At 36.4% G+C, this 15,304-nt stretch overlaps 1 protein-coding gene across 1 annotated transcript in view; it reads left to right on the forward strand.

The window, feature by feature from the left end:
- LOC131057069 (uncharacterized) overlaps positions 1-15,304 on the forward strand; it is an 84,833-nt gene that overhangs the window by 22,985 nt on the left and 46,544 nt on the right. The window lies entirely within an intron of this gene.

Below are 15,304 nucleotides of genomic sequence, written 5' to 3' on the forward strand. Positions count from 1 at the left end.
AATTGTTTCTGCGTGGAAAAATCTTATTGGATAGTTGTAGGGCCTTATCAGATCATTAATGGCATCAACAAATGAGTTGGGAGGTAGGTGGGAGCAAATTGTGAAATATAGGGGAGTTTTAGAGTTTGGGGGTCAAGGGTTGGGAGTGACTCATACAAGGTATCGAAATGAGGACAAGTTTGAACTCATAATCCTAGTAAGATAGTGTAGCTAAAAGTATCGGGGATATTGCACACCACCTATGTCATTAGGAGTATCATTGCATCTTCGGCTTTGACAGGATATATGTAGGGAGTTTTTAGGTGTTGGGGATGCTCTATAAGTACTTGGGTAAGGGGATGGGCAACAATGCAACTCCAAATGATGTATAAAGGAAACAACAGAGTTTGGGATTCAAAATTGACAAGAAATAGGTACCCAAGTAGAAGTAAGGCAACAATTTTGACCTTGGTAAAGTAAGCAAAATATTGGGATGAGAGTTGGGAGTTGAGGATGATCCTTATGAGGTGCCCAAGTAGGGGGAAGGTTGAGACTTTGGTGTCGAATGACTTAATGTAAAGATTGAAGAATTAGAGTTCAACTACAAGGCATGTTGGTAGGACAAAGTTTGAAACCTTGACAAAGGCAAAAGGATGAAGGTGGGGAATAGGTGAAAGTGATGTCAAAAGGACTTCAAAATCTTTACAAGTAAAAAAGGTGAAGGTGGACTTGGAAGTTTTAGGGAATGGGGATTGAAGATACCAAGTAATGGGTACTTGGTGAAAGGAATGGCCAAAACTTTGACTTCTACATCCTGCTCAAGCTTATAGAAATGACTAAATTACCGATTTGGGTACGGGTACGAATACGAAATTGTGGGTACGACAATTTTTTTTTCCTTGGGTACAGGTACAAGTATGTCCATATATATATATATATATGTTCAAACATCAAAATGATAAAATGTAAATTGTCGCTACCATTATTACAATGACACAATCCATACAATGTAACTTTCCCATACATAAATGATAAATCCATAATTGCCAATAAATATTCATAATATCGTAAATGTAATATCATATTCATAATTTGCAAAATTGATAATAGTCAACTTTCAAGTCTCAAAATGTCATGACACAATGAAAATTCAAATTACAAGCCATATGGGCAATGGGATTTAATCTCCATATTCATCTTCATCTAAAGCATCAAGCCCAAGCCCAAGGTCATCATTTGGTTCAAATTCAGCTTCATTTGAACCACAATCCATTGGAATGCCACTCCCACTAGCTACATCTCCCTAAAGTTCCATAGCTGCCTCATCTATAGAGACTTGGGCAACTGTAGCATCTAAATCAACACACTCAAGGGCTAGATCCCAATTCCTTGTTGCACCCGCATTATATTCTGGTTTCTTATTTGACAATAGATGAAGGTTAGAGTATATGTAGACCAAATCCTTTGCTTTCTTTGCACCCAAATGATTACGTTTGATTGAGTAGATGAAGGAGTATGTACTCCAATTCCGCTCAGCTGAAGAAGAACTTGCAACCTATTTAAAGTTAAAAACATAATTATAAATTTATAAATTATAAAATAAAAATATTTTAATATGATAGCATTGAATGGAATTGGAAAACTATAAAATTAAAAAATAAAAAGATACATACCTAGGAGAGAAGTTTAATTGCAAGAGGCTGCAAGAAAATGGAGCCTTGACCATGTACATACCACCACTCATCAGCATCCATCCATATCTGGCTTGAAGAGTTGCAACATCATGATATTTTGTAGATACAAATTGGCCAAACTCCCTCAAGACAATATTTCTAGTCTCCTCATCTGAATATATCTTTTTAAAGGGAGCCCTATAGCCAATAGCAACCTCTGCATCTCTATATGGTGGCACCCTCCTTAGTGTTGCAAGCATCTTTGCGCTATAAAATTTTGGCGTCAAAGCAAATGCTAAGAGATGTAAGGGGGTGGTCATCTTGTTCCAACGTGTCATGCCCCATCCTTGATCATCGTATTTTTCGCTTATCAATGAATATAACCCAAATGTAACAATTAAATTATTAATTAAAGAATGTTTATTTAATATTGTTATTAATTAATATTCATTAATATCTGAAACTATTATTAATTGATTAATATTTATTTAATATTATTATTAATTAATTTATATTCATCAATATCTGGAACTATTATTAACTGATTAATATTATTATTAATTAATTAATATTCATTTATTTATTATTATCTGGAATTATTATTAATTGATTAATATTTATTAATGATTGATATTAGTATCTGGAATTAGTAATGGGCCCTGATCCTCTAAAGGTCCAGACTCTAAAGAAGATACATACTAGCGCTGAATAGACTCTATGTTTAGGATGGCCATCGATTACAAGAAATCATTTTAGACAATGATCAATATGTTAATATAAACAAATAGGAAATATACCAAAGGGTGCGATTAACGAAAGAAGAGTTATAATCATCCTCGAAGATACATGTCTCTCCATTAGAAAGATGTAGATATAAGATAGAATGAAAAAGGTGAAAATAAGGAGGGAAGATAAGCATTTTTAAAAGGAAAGAATGGTCAAGTCTGCGGGAATATATATTATACAGTCAGCGATCAGACCAGATCAGAAGTATTATTAAGTTACGGGCACTAACATCCTTGTTTGGGTGGTATGCATGGGGATGTGCTTATTCCGTATGCTTGATATATGAAGCCTGACAATGTTTTTATGCAGAATTTAATAGTAATATTAATATATGAATATTAATGTAAATATTATTAATATATGTACATATATATGTATACACATGTATACATATATATATAGACATATAGACATATATACATATATATGTATATATACATATATGTGTATGCGTATATGTATATGTGTGTGTGTGTGTGTATACGAGATTCCCCTGCTGCTGCCTCGACGCCATCTTCCCCTTATATAGACTGCAATATGTATGACAGTCATATTTAATATCATATATAGTGGCAGACCAGATCTGACACATGTCAGATCTGTCTGCCTTTACAACCTCTAGATAGACTAATATTTACTGTTTAGGCAATGGTAGTGTTAATAATTTATAATAGGTAATATCATTTGATTCATCTGTTTATATATATATATATATAATATATAGATATAATGTTTGATCAGACAAATAACAATATTAGATTGTAAAATCAGTATAAGAGTGGAACTACTTTAAAATATTCCTGCCATTACTACCAGTAACTAAGGAGAGGTGATGGACTTGTTTCCAAGAGGGGCAGTCTAAATCCAGTCAATAGGTTGTTTCCCAAGAGAGGGTGGGGATCAGCTGTTGATACATGATAGCTTCGGTAAGATAAATGATTGAATGGGAGATAAATGAAGTCTCCCATTCAATCATCTATCTCATCAATAGATAATTTGAGATCTCACTGATTATTCCTTTATCTGATATTCATGTTATAATTGCTCTCCTTATTCTATTACAGCATCTATCAATTATGTTACTCATGCAAACTGATGATTAAATTAAGTGCAAACTATTAAACTGATAAACCAATAATGATCGGGTTTTGTTCTAACCCCCCGATTCATTATCGGGTTACCATTTTAATAGCCATCGAATTTACATAATGATCGGGCTTAATGCATTACCACCGACTAACTAATGTTATCGGGTTAAATGAATTGCTAACCGACTAACTTAAGTTATCGGGCTTAAACCATTTTAATTGCCACCGTATATATTAATCGGGCTTAAACCAAACATTGCCACCGATTAATATTGATCGGGTTTTATCAAACATTGCCACCGATTACCATCGGCCTTGTTATGTTGTATATTGACAACCGAAATGATATCGGTTCATTTGCATATGTTATGGCACTGATTAGCAATCGGTTATGGAGGGACACGACCAAGGGGTATCTTGGTCGGTCATGTCAAAATGTCATGTCCCCTAAAATTCAATAAGTGATTATGAATAAATATTAATTATCTTATATAAAGTCCATTCACTTATATAAATAATTAATATTTAAATAGTTTACGTTGCAATTATATTTAAACTAATAGTTTACGTTGCAATTATATTTAAACTAATAGTTGAACCGTAACGATTACAAGAATGCAACCAACTCTGGCCAAATAAGAATGGGCTCTCGATGGGAGGAGAACATGGTTGTTTTTGATGGAAATCAACATTGAAGAATAATATTTTGCATCTGTATGCACGACATTCATAGTTATCGGACCTTTCGTCAGTATCCCACTGACCTATTGGATCCATGATTCAGCAAGTGAATCGCAGTGTTAGACGGAAAAGGATTTCGTTGAAGTTCCAGGGTACCTCGAGTATCATAAACGAAGACTTCCCTTTATCGTAGTTGACGGGAATCACAACGGCAACATTGTGTATGTCACATCGATTGCAGTCGACGGGAATTACAGAGACCACGGCGTGTATTGTACCTAACGCGGTGACAGGAGTTTCAGAGGCACGGCTCGTTGGAACAAGCAGAATCACGGCTAAAGTCTACCACAGTCTACGTGAACCAAGGTGGCCACGACGGGAGTGTTGATAGTTATTACAATTCACGGGAACCACTTCGTGAATATTGCGGGGAAAGGAACACGTAGCGGATTACCAGCCAAACCGAAGTCGGGAAGCATTGCAGAGGGGACGAGATGCATCACGTAGTGTAAAATCAATGCGGAAGAGATAGCGTGGTGAGATGCTGGGTACCAGTTTGACCTTATTCACAGACAATGCATATACTGAGGAGTGGTGCAAGATTAATCCCCAGAAGGCCAGCCAGGTACATTAAGATACAAACATTACCCCTGTTCTTGAAAGTGTAATTTGCTTCAATAGTTTACAGAGGTTGTTCCAGGTGTTCATTTACCAGTTACTATTTAAATGAAACTAGTTTCAATACAAGCAAGACACCTAATAAGGAGAAAATGTATTAGAGGAATCTACCACCATTGACTGAAATACACAAACTTTAACCTCCTGCAATGTTCTGGTGACAATAATTGAATGGTATCAAAATCTCAGTTAAGGAATTTTACACAAAAGGACATGATCGATCAAGGTACCACTTGATCGGTCCCCTCCATGATTTATATACACCGATAAATTGTTGTGGAGAGGATATAGAAAAATATTAATGCTCTCTCTCCACCTGCAACAAAGAAAACAAATCAGATTTATTATATTGTGAAATAACATATACTTGAAAAGAAAAATTACATTGAATATAACATGCTCTTTGAATTGAAAATTGAAATACATTTACATCAGCGACCCGAGAACCAGTAACTAAGGAGAGGTGATGGACTTGTTTCCAAGAGGAGCAGTCTAAATCTAGTCAATAGGCTGTTTCCCAAGAGAGGGTGGGGATCAGCGACCCGAGAACCTTGAGGACAGGGTCCGAAATGGGGTAAGGGCTTGGATCTGTAAACTTTGAGGGAAGCCTATTGAAATTGGTATCAAAGTGCTTGGCAACATAGTCATTCTCTTCCTCTTAGACTGGAGTAATGCAAGGGTTAAAGGTCATAATTGTTGAAGTTAATCATCTTAAATTAATTAATGAACAATTTACTTATCAATCAATCAAATCAATAGAATATGGAATGACACACATTTGATTATTTTTGCTGAGCCAGTTTCTTATTTTAACTAATCTAAGTCATATTGAAATAAGATTGATTATGATTAAACAGGGGACATTACACAACGGTCAACAACAATTTGTTGCACAACTTTGAAAAATGTTTCCGTTGGGTTATTTTCTTTTTTCTATATTACTTCTCTCATTTTTGCCACCATGCAATCCATGCCATCATAAAATTCACCCAAACATAGGTGATTAGTATTAGCATACCTAATCATGCTCATGATGGGATCGGTGAATTCAAAATATATTCCACACTTACCCACCATTTCTCATCAAGGATCAAGGCTCTTAATTTTTGAGCTCTTTCTATGTTGGACTGCTTCCATACATTCCACAAGGTGTTGATGACCATAGAACTCAGGGCCTCTTGCACCTTCACAAGTAGTCTTAAGACGAGCATCTGAGATGCAAAATGCGTTTTGATAACCTAACATGGCATAAAAAAATACACATCATATATCAACTATAAAAAATAAAAACTGAAAAATAAAAAAATAACATTTAAATTAGTAATTACCTTCAACAACTCCAACCTGGAGAAGGTCCTGAAAATAGTTTGTGACATACGATGATTAGTCACAAACCTTTGAATCTCCTCGCCCTCCACATACACTTGTTTCACCCAATCAATTTGTGTGCCAATCTTTTGCATGATTAAATTGAATGAGTGGACTGCACATGGTGTCCAAAAAATGTGACCATATGTAGCTTCCACTACAGACCAAGCTGCCCTATAATTTCTAGCATTGCTCGTTATGACTTGGACAACATTTTGAGGCCCACCATGTCAATGGATTCTATGAGGATATTGGCAATGAAATTTGCATCTTTCACTTGCCCCTCACAATCCACTGCTTTCAAATACATTACCCCTTTAGGGCACACTGCTATAACATTGATTAATGACCTATTTTTACTATCTTTCCATCCATCAGAAATGATGGACTCACCTATTTCCGGCCATGCATATTTGATGATTTTCAATTGTGTATCTACGGAAGCTTTCTCCTTTGCCAATAAGGTGGTTCGCACCTTTTCATACCCGGGACAAACATAATCAGGAGGTGTATTGCAAAGAGTATGCAACATGTCCCAAAAGTAAGGTGATCTAACAATGTTGAAAGGAAGGAAGCCCATTGCCATAAATGCAGCGACCAATGCTCTGATCTGCAACCTCTCTCATTTTATTTTTGAAGGCACTATCCAATGGGGCTTCTTTTTCGTGTAACTACAACATTCTTTGGTTTAAAAGGTGGTGGTATTGGCATGAAAGGTTGTGGGCCAGCCATTCTTGTGGAGCCATTACTACTAGAAGGCCTCTTTGAGCTTGCCTTGGCAAGAGGATGATTAGTCTTTGGTTTGTTGCTTCTCCTATCAGCTTCCTCTTGTTCTCTAATATATTCCATAACTAGAGCTTTTGGCAGCCCTTTGCCATCTAACCCTTTACAAAATTTTATTCTATGTCCAAGGATGAAGCAAAGGTGACCTTTCACTCGATAGTATGAGCTGGTATACTCAATGCCACAATAGTAACGTCGCCAAAGTAAACTCCCACCACCGGACATTTGTTTGATCATTGTTGTATAATGCCAAAGTGGTGAATCGACATCAATTTTAAAGGGGTTCTGTAGAGTTCGGGCCTAGGCAATTGAACTAGAGCTTGCACTTGCACTTCTAGTTTGAGCTATTATGTATGATTATATAAATAATGTACCTAAAATAAAAAATAGAAAACTCAACATTGAAAAAATTTGAAAAAAGTTAGGCATTATAGCCCCATATTATGCATACAAAGTCTAAAAAAATATACTATAGTTCTTTAAAAAAATTTAAAAAACAAATTTATTTGTAAAAAACTTGAAAAGGTTTCAGTCACCTTTGATGGCTAAATCTTCTTTCTCTAACGATTCCTATGCCTTTGATGTGTGTCTCACACCTTCATAGCCTTCACTTTCAAAGAAAAATGCAATCACCTTCAAAACCTGCTTGGAGAGAAAAAAAATTTGAAAGATGAAAATAAAATGAGAAGAATGAGTGCATAGATCAAAAAATGCACCTTAAGGGCGGAAATATGGTTTTAGGCAAAAAAAAAGAATTCAAAAATTGTTTTTAAATGATGTTTTTTGACTTTTTGACCCGTGGAACTCGTATATGGGCACCCACGGGCTTGGATTCCACTGGAATCGTCCGGGTTTGCCTGCCTGGGGTCCCTAGCTACTATGGATAGGGCGCTTGCTTGTATCCCATTCTATACGTGACATAATCTATACTGGGCTCACCCCTTGGTTCTCCCTGGGTGAACCCAATGGCGAACTCGGACCAGATTCGCACTAGGTTCTGATTCTGGGGGTGGGGGGGGTCCATGAAGAATCTGGTATCTTAGAGAAATGACTAGAAAACACCACACATAATATTCTTGGATTTTGGCAACTTCCAACATTTGACAGGCACATGGGGGGGATAAAGAACCACACTTATGCAAATGTTGACCAAGGGAGAGCCATTTGGAACTATATCAGATCAGTTGTCTACGACGCAATCAGCAATGTCAAAATGAACAAAGCGGTAGATAGCACTTAACAAAGTGACACATTAAAGTGGTGTGCCAACACGTGCCCTAAGAGGCAAAACATCGGGACCTTTCTTCCTACTTATATGATTCAAGAAGTGAGAAAATCGGTTCCATTCATTGGATTCAAAGTGAAAATCATAACAGGGGAAGCACAATTGATTGGGCTTATGAACGAATATTAAATAGAAGGGTATGGCAATCAATTTCCAAGTTAGTTGTGGAGGAAATGGTCTTTCCTTTTTGGCATTGGGTGTAAACATTACCCATATGAACATGCTTGATAGATAGTTTTGTTATTAGCTGAAACCATCACATGTACAATAAAACAGTAGCAGTGAACCTCTCATAGGAAATTTAATCAGTTCCACTTTAGTCTCATTGTATGGGAGACATTTAGTTTCTCTTTTGCTCACCCTTGACATGATTACACCCATTGGAGATTTTTCAAAGAGAACTTACTAATAATTCTGAATGAATTTGAGAGTTGTATTTCAGTTTCATTCCTAGATGTTGGCAAGGTTGTAGTAGTTGGTAATAGGTCTAGTCCTTACAGGTGCAAGTAATTCCACTATGTTGCAGGTGAGAGGATGTGTTAGGTCAAGTAAGATATTCTTGTTAGCCCTCATTAAGGAGTTATGGTTGTCCAAGTTCTGTTATAGTGGACTTTTGCTAGAGTTTTCTCCTTATTCATGTTTTTTAGGGCAAAATACTTTGTGGTATCTTCTTCATGTGATGTGGCTTCCTTATACTTGCTTATGGTTTATTGTTGCAAGTTGCTAACATCTATAGCACAGGTTTAAGAATAGTAGCTGAATATGTCTATAAGCATGAATAATTTACAAGCACAATACTTGTTCTCGTTCTCTTGTTGAAATTAAGCTCAGACAAGCATAGTCTTGTTTGTGCTTTTATTTAGTGGATTAAGTGAGTATGAAAGAAAGGATGCTGCATGTGCAGGCATGGACAAATTTGATGATTTATTTTTTGAGTTATTCCATAGAGTAAGAGTACTAACTCATGACAAACGCGGTCATACTAGTGCCATAGTCATTTGTGGAACTACACAAAAAACGATCGGTTTTGAACCTATGACCATGCTTTTGGCAAGCACTTCATAATGAAAGAGGTTGCTTGAGGGGTTTTGATCAAAATTGCCTTTAATAGAAGCAACAAGTCAAATTAACTATTTCCTTTGGGAGAACTAAAAGTCTTGCCCTTCTGTACACTCCAGCTCAATTTTGTAAAATATCATTGTCAAATGCATCGCTACACATGCAGCCCATGTTTGTAAAGTGAAAATGTGGTCCTATCCTTCTATGGGGGGATTTATTCCTATTATTGGATTCATACCTAGCTGGGTGACTCACTACCTATCAAGCCAACAAGTGTAGCCAATGGTGATCTAGTGCTAGTAATAGAGAATAGGTTAGAAGAGCAGATAAATAAAAGGGTTTTGATCCATTTTTCATTAGCTCTCATATCTCGCTTGGTTTATGATTGAACATATAGCTCTGGAATTCTCGTTGTTGTGTTGGGTGAAGTGGTTCAACATGTGGTTGTTTATGCCACCTAAGACATAAGTTAGTGATTGCACATATATATACAATAGGGATGGGTAGTAAGCCATTTCCTTTTCCTTTCCTCCAAGCACACACCCTCCCCTTTATATAGTAGGTCCTACCTCTTTTCAGGTTGGAGAAATATCATCCCCCTATCTTATATTAGGCTGGCTTGACCTTGAAAAGATATAAAGGCATTAGTTTTAGTTTTCATTCTAATCACAAGTCAAATTACAACTCATATTCAACCAAATATGCTAGTCCTAGGGGGAGTAAGCATTTAGCAACACCTAGGTTCACTATTTCAAGGCTTCCTTTGATAAGAAATAGACAAATTTGTTTGAACCATTGATGATGATCTAGTAAATTCTCCTACATTTTATTATCTAACTAGCTATCTAAGGGACTATGGCAGTACCTATGGATGGGGGAAGTGGAAATCCTTTTTGTAACATAATACCAACATTGCTTATAATATAATATCTTGCATTCTCAGTTGATTGACCTTGAGGTTTTAAAGACTCTACTCATAACCTCACTCCACATTTGTCACGAAATGAAGGGGAACGGTAGAAGATGACAAGAAAGAGAATAGTACCAATCTTTCCTTTAGGCACACCAATAGGCAATAGGGATAGGCCTTTAGGCACTAATAGGAAGGGGCTGGGGCCCCAATCTTCCCTATAACTGTAGAAAGCTATAATTCTTGAGTGGGTTGGAATAGTGGGGGCCTCGGGGTGGGGGAAATTGTGGTTAGGAATATATAGCTTCCCGCCCTACGGGTGACCCAATCACAATAGTTTGGATAGGTTATCTTGAGTGAACCATTTTCTTCACCACCCCAATAATTAGTAGGGCAAGCACTAGAAGGTATTTCTATTTAGACATATTCTCCATAGATATTGCTATCCATAGTAGTAAGCACCTCTCTGCCCCCCCACTACCTACAGGGCATTTGTAGAAACTGTCTCTACTAAATACAATGGAAGGATGAGTGTTAGGATTTCTAGAGATTCAATAGGAACCATGCATAATGAATGCATGGTGTTACAAATCAGCCGTAGATCTGTGGTAACATCGTAGGGTGCAGCCTATAATTTTGTTCAGCTAAGTATAGAACTTATGAGCAACAAGGTGTTGAAAAATGATTGTGCTAATGGAATATTGACGTGAGTACGGAACATAGATGAAATTTTTATCCTACATTGCAGTTTTACTTTTCAGTCTATATTCTGTACCTGCATACACCTTTTGGAGCTTCTCTGAAAAGACGATCTGAGTTTATGTTTGAGAGATCTTATTTCACAGGTGCTCTTCACCTCTCTGTGTTGCCTCTTTATTTATATTCTTTTCCCTACTTTGCAACTACCTTTTAAGCACATACTAGGCCAAATACATGGTTATCATTGGTGATCCTAATGTAACAGCATGTGCAAAGTTTCAATATCATTCAAAAAATACAGTGATTAACTTTCTTACAGGGAAGTTGCTAAACTGGAAGCATTAAACACAATAAGGCAACAATAACATACAACATAAATTAAAATACAATAATAACATATAAAATATAACTCGGAATGAGTTCTCTCCTCTATATAAGGTTACTAGCAAAGGTACAACTTAGGATGATATCTTATCAAAATACCAACTAAACTTATACCTGATCCTTAACTATATACCAAGTGTATCGAAGTACCCTTAGAGCTGCCTTTAAAGTCTAAATTTGAGTTTTAGGTCTCTTGTTTGCTATGAGCCAACTCAAACTTGTAAAGATATGATCCAGGTCCTCCTACTAAGAATGGAATAACTGCTGACTTAAAATAGAAACTCTGCCAAAGGTAGCGTTCTCCATAATTTTGCTTCTTAAGGGAAGGATTTGATGGTAAGATTTGTATGATCCTTCCTAAGACCCAAAACTCTAAGGATTTGGGTTCAAGTGAATTTGAAATAAGTTGGGTCTGTGGGAATTCTTATGATGCCATAATGATAATATATGGCTTTTTTCATCTCTAACAAAAGAAGGATCATGTCTTTCAAGGGGGGTTGCATAGTTTCTAAAAAGATATGGCCTTTTCATTGAACATTGATTTCTGGTTTTGAAGAGAATAAAATATCTCTGAAGCAATGATCTAGTTTTGGTGAGGCTTTTGCTTTTACTGAGCAAGTAGTAGCAAGAAACGTCTTTAAGGAAAACTGGGAATGCTATTGGGGAATACATAACATCTTCTGAGCTCAGCAGAAATTCAATAGTGCTTGCTTACACTTGGATTTGGTGCAACATAGACCTGGACAAGCCTCTTCTTAATAAATTTTACTGGAAATGGGTGGAATCGAACTGTAATGGCCACCCAATTATGAGAGTATCCCTTTCTAATGCAAAATATTGAATTAGTATATAGTTATACAACTTGCTAGATCTGGCCCTTAAGGAGACAACTATGTTCAATGTACTACTAATCATGATGACACAGATTTGCTCCGAAAGAGAGAAGAAGAAAGAGGACAATCCTCCTCATGAGAACTCCTTACAAAACATTAGGTTCATTGAGTGTTACCATTTAAAGCTAACTGGGCTGCTATTCTCAAACAAGATAAGCATAGTTACTAGGAGATAGGTATCGGTACTGGTTAGGGAGACGGGGATGGGTACTGGTACACCATTTTCAAAAAAGATTGTAGATGCCCATTTTTTTTATATATTTATTACATGGAGATGACAGACAAAGTAGGGGGAGAATGCTGTTATTTTTAAGAACATCGTATGGGGGGCCTTGAAGATGACCATATTTTCTGTCAATTGATGAAACTTCAATGCATATCCATGTCCTAAACCTTATCATTGTTTTGCTTCATTTCTTACCTCCTTGGGATTTAAGAAGGAAATTTTTTACCACCAAAAAAGGCTTGTAAGTTTTTTTGAATACAAGTCTATTAGTGTATTTGTTTAGTTCTTTTAACTTTTGTCAACCACATATAAGCACTTTAATATCCTGTGTATTTTATGTGATATATCTGAGAGATCTCTATTTGAAGCTTCCTGATTTTCAAGGGATGCTTATAGGAGATGCAGAGAAACTTCATCTTAAGTTTCCATATGTTTGGAGACTTCTCCTTATAGGTCTCCAAGACATGGACACATTGTTGATACAGGAGATGTGTACCAAGGGTCAGAGTGTGAGTCTCCTGGTCTCTATGAAGGACAGCCGGTTTAAGGGTTTGGTACAGGCAAAAACAACATTTGGGATACATCTAAAGTGGATTTGACATATGAAACTCCTTAAACACAATAGAGCACAAAGAAACAGTTAGAGATTAAGTTGACAAGGACCATGTTCGCAGGGATTTGACATATGAAACACAGGCACTACTGGCAATGGAGGTAAATCTCTGCTACAATGAGACAAAACAAGTTTTTTCTGAGTCCCACCACTCCTCTGGATAATGGTGAGTCATCTGTAATCACATGAATTTCAAGAATGTTGTTGCACAGATAACATATATATTCCTCCTTATGATAACAATAGACTTAAGCATTTAGAACTGCCAGATGTGTGGGTTGCAGCCAACACAATCAGCATCTAATCTAAATGGGAGACTTTAAGACCATAAAATCCCTGGAGGAAAAAGGCCCGTCAAGAGTTCAATCAGAAAACTGCAAAACTCTCTGCTAGATGTTATCACAAACCCTCCTAGTTAGCCAGCAGAAAAGATAGACAGAATTATGATTTCTCGTCATTGGCTTTCAACCTACAAAGAAATATCAACATATTTTAGTGACACAACACTATAGGATCATTGGCCTATCTAAATTGACATTGTTCATGCTACATGCACGGGCAAACCACAATTCAGATTGAAAACATTTGGTTGATATATTTTGAGTTCAGTTTAAATGTAGAAAAATGCTTCTTCTTTCAATCTTACCACCAGACAATTAAATGTCCCCATTGGAGAGTACAAGGTCTTAAAGGAAATTTCGAATCCCAAGGGGGAATTGTCATTAATCAGGGCCCAGTACCATTACAGAGAGTGTTCAACAAGCGGTTAGGGAAAATGAATAAGGGTTTGAAAATTCCTCTTCCAGAGAAATGTACTTCTTACATGGTCATCTGCATATGTTAACAAGAGAAATGAATTGTTTATTTAATCATTAACTTTCAACAGCATCAGAACAGCATTGAGGCCATAGAAAGGTTGTTTTGTCTGAGCTGGCCAAGAGAAGTCTGATTGGAATTCTTTAGCAACAGAGTGGATAGCAATCCACCTCTAAAAGGCATGGTGTCCAAGCAAAGTTCTATTGGAACTACTATTTGGGGGGCTGGATGCAATGTTCCAATTTTTAGTTCCCAAGCAAGGATGGCTTCCCCCAGTTGGAAGCATCAGGCTCATACTCATGTCTCTATGGAAGATGGTGAAAATGCCCACATGCAAAAGGTTTTTCAGCAACTTAAAGTGGGAGCAATATAATACTTTGGATTTTGCTGTGCTTTTTCTGTAAAAATGGTCAAAAAACTTTGATGGGTGTGGTTCACTTGAATACGGCAAATTAATATGTACAATGTTGGATGCAGAATAGTCACTAGCGTGTAGACAGTATGTGATAGATAGCCTTTGTATTTTAGAGGTTTGTACTTTGTGGTAAGCTGTGTAAGTTGTTTCTGAGTTGCTTTTAGTGTTCTGTATCCTGAATAGCAACAAATGTTCGATGAAGTAATCTCCAACAATGGTGAACTACAAACATCCCTTTATCTTCTATAGATATGAGGGCTTGGAATTTTGTACAATCAGTTTGATACATTAGAAAGGTTTGAGTTTCTTTCAAAGGAAGCCTTTGGTTCACCTCCTAAGCAACCCCTTAAAGTCTTGAGGGCCAATTTTGCTCTGAAGGCCTCCTAAAATGCAAATTCTGGAACTACCATTTCATGGACCAATTTCAAAATGTTTGAACCAGTTATGCTAAGAGAGCCTTGCTTGAATGTACCAAGGACCTTTCAGATTTTTTACTGTATTCAATCAAAGCTGTAACGTTTTCACTGAACAAATTTGATTGATTCCTTACAACAGGTCATTATTTAATAATCCTCGACATCTTTCCAAATTCTGAAGATCTGAGCATAACTCGTAATATAAGAGGCTTAATTCCAAAGGTCTGTGCAGAACTAATAATATAAGATGTTTGAAATTTACACTACTTATATAAGTTCAGCATAGTTGAGGTATCAGAATAAGTTCTACTTATGTAGTTTCAAGCTTGTGCTGTTTAGCAGTAGCTTTATATTTGTAAGGAGATTGCTTAGTGAAATTCTGAGCTTTCTAAAATTTCTTTTTGCATCTGTTAGAACTTGCAATCTTTGAAAATGCCAACAAGATAATATATACTTTCCGGATAATATATACACACAAGATAATTTTAGTTCTTTGAAACTTTGATGTTACACATTTAATTTGAGGTATCAGAATAAGTTCTACTTATGTAG

The sequence above is a fragment of the Cryptomeria japonica genome, chromosome 5 (assembly GCF_030272615.1).
Source record: "Cryptomeria japonica chromosome 5, Sugi_1.0, whole genome shotgun sequence".
Taxonomy (NCBI): Eukaryota; Viridiplantae; Streptophyta; class Pinopsida; order Cupressales; family Cupressaceae; genus Cryptomeria; species Cryptomeria japonica.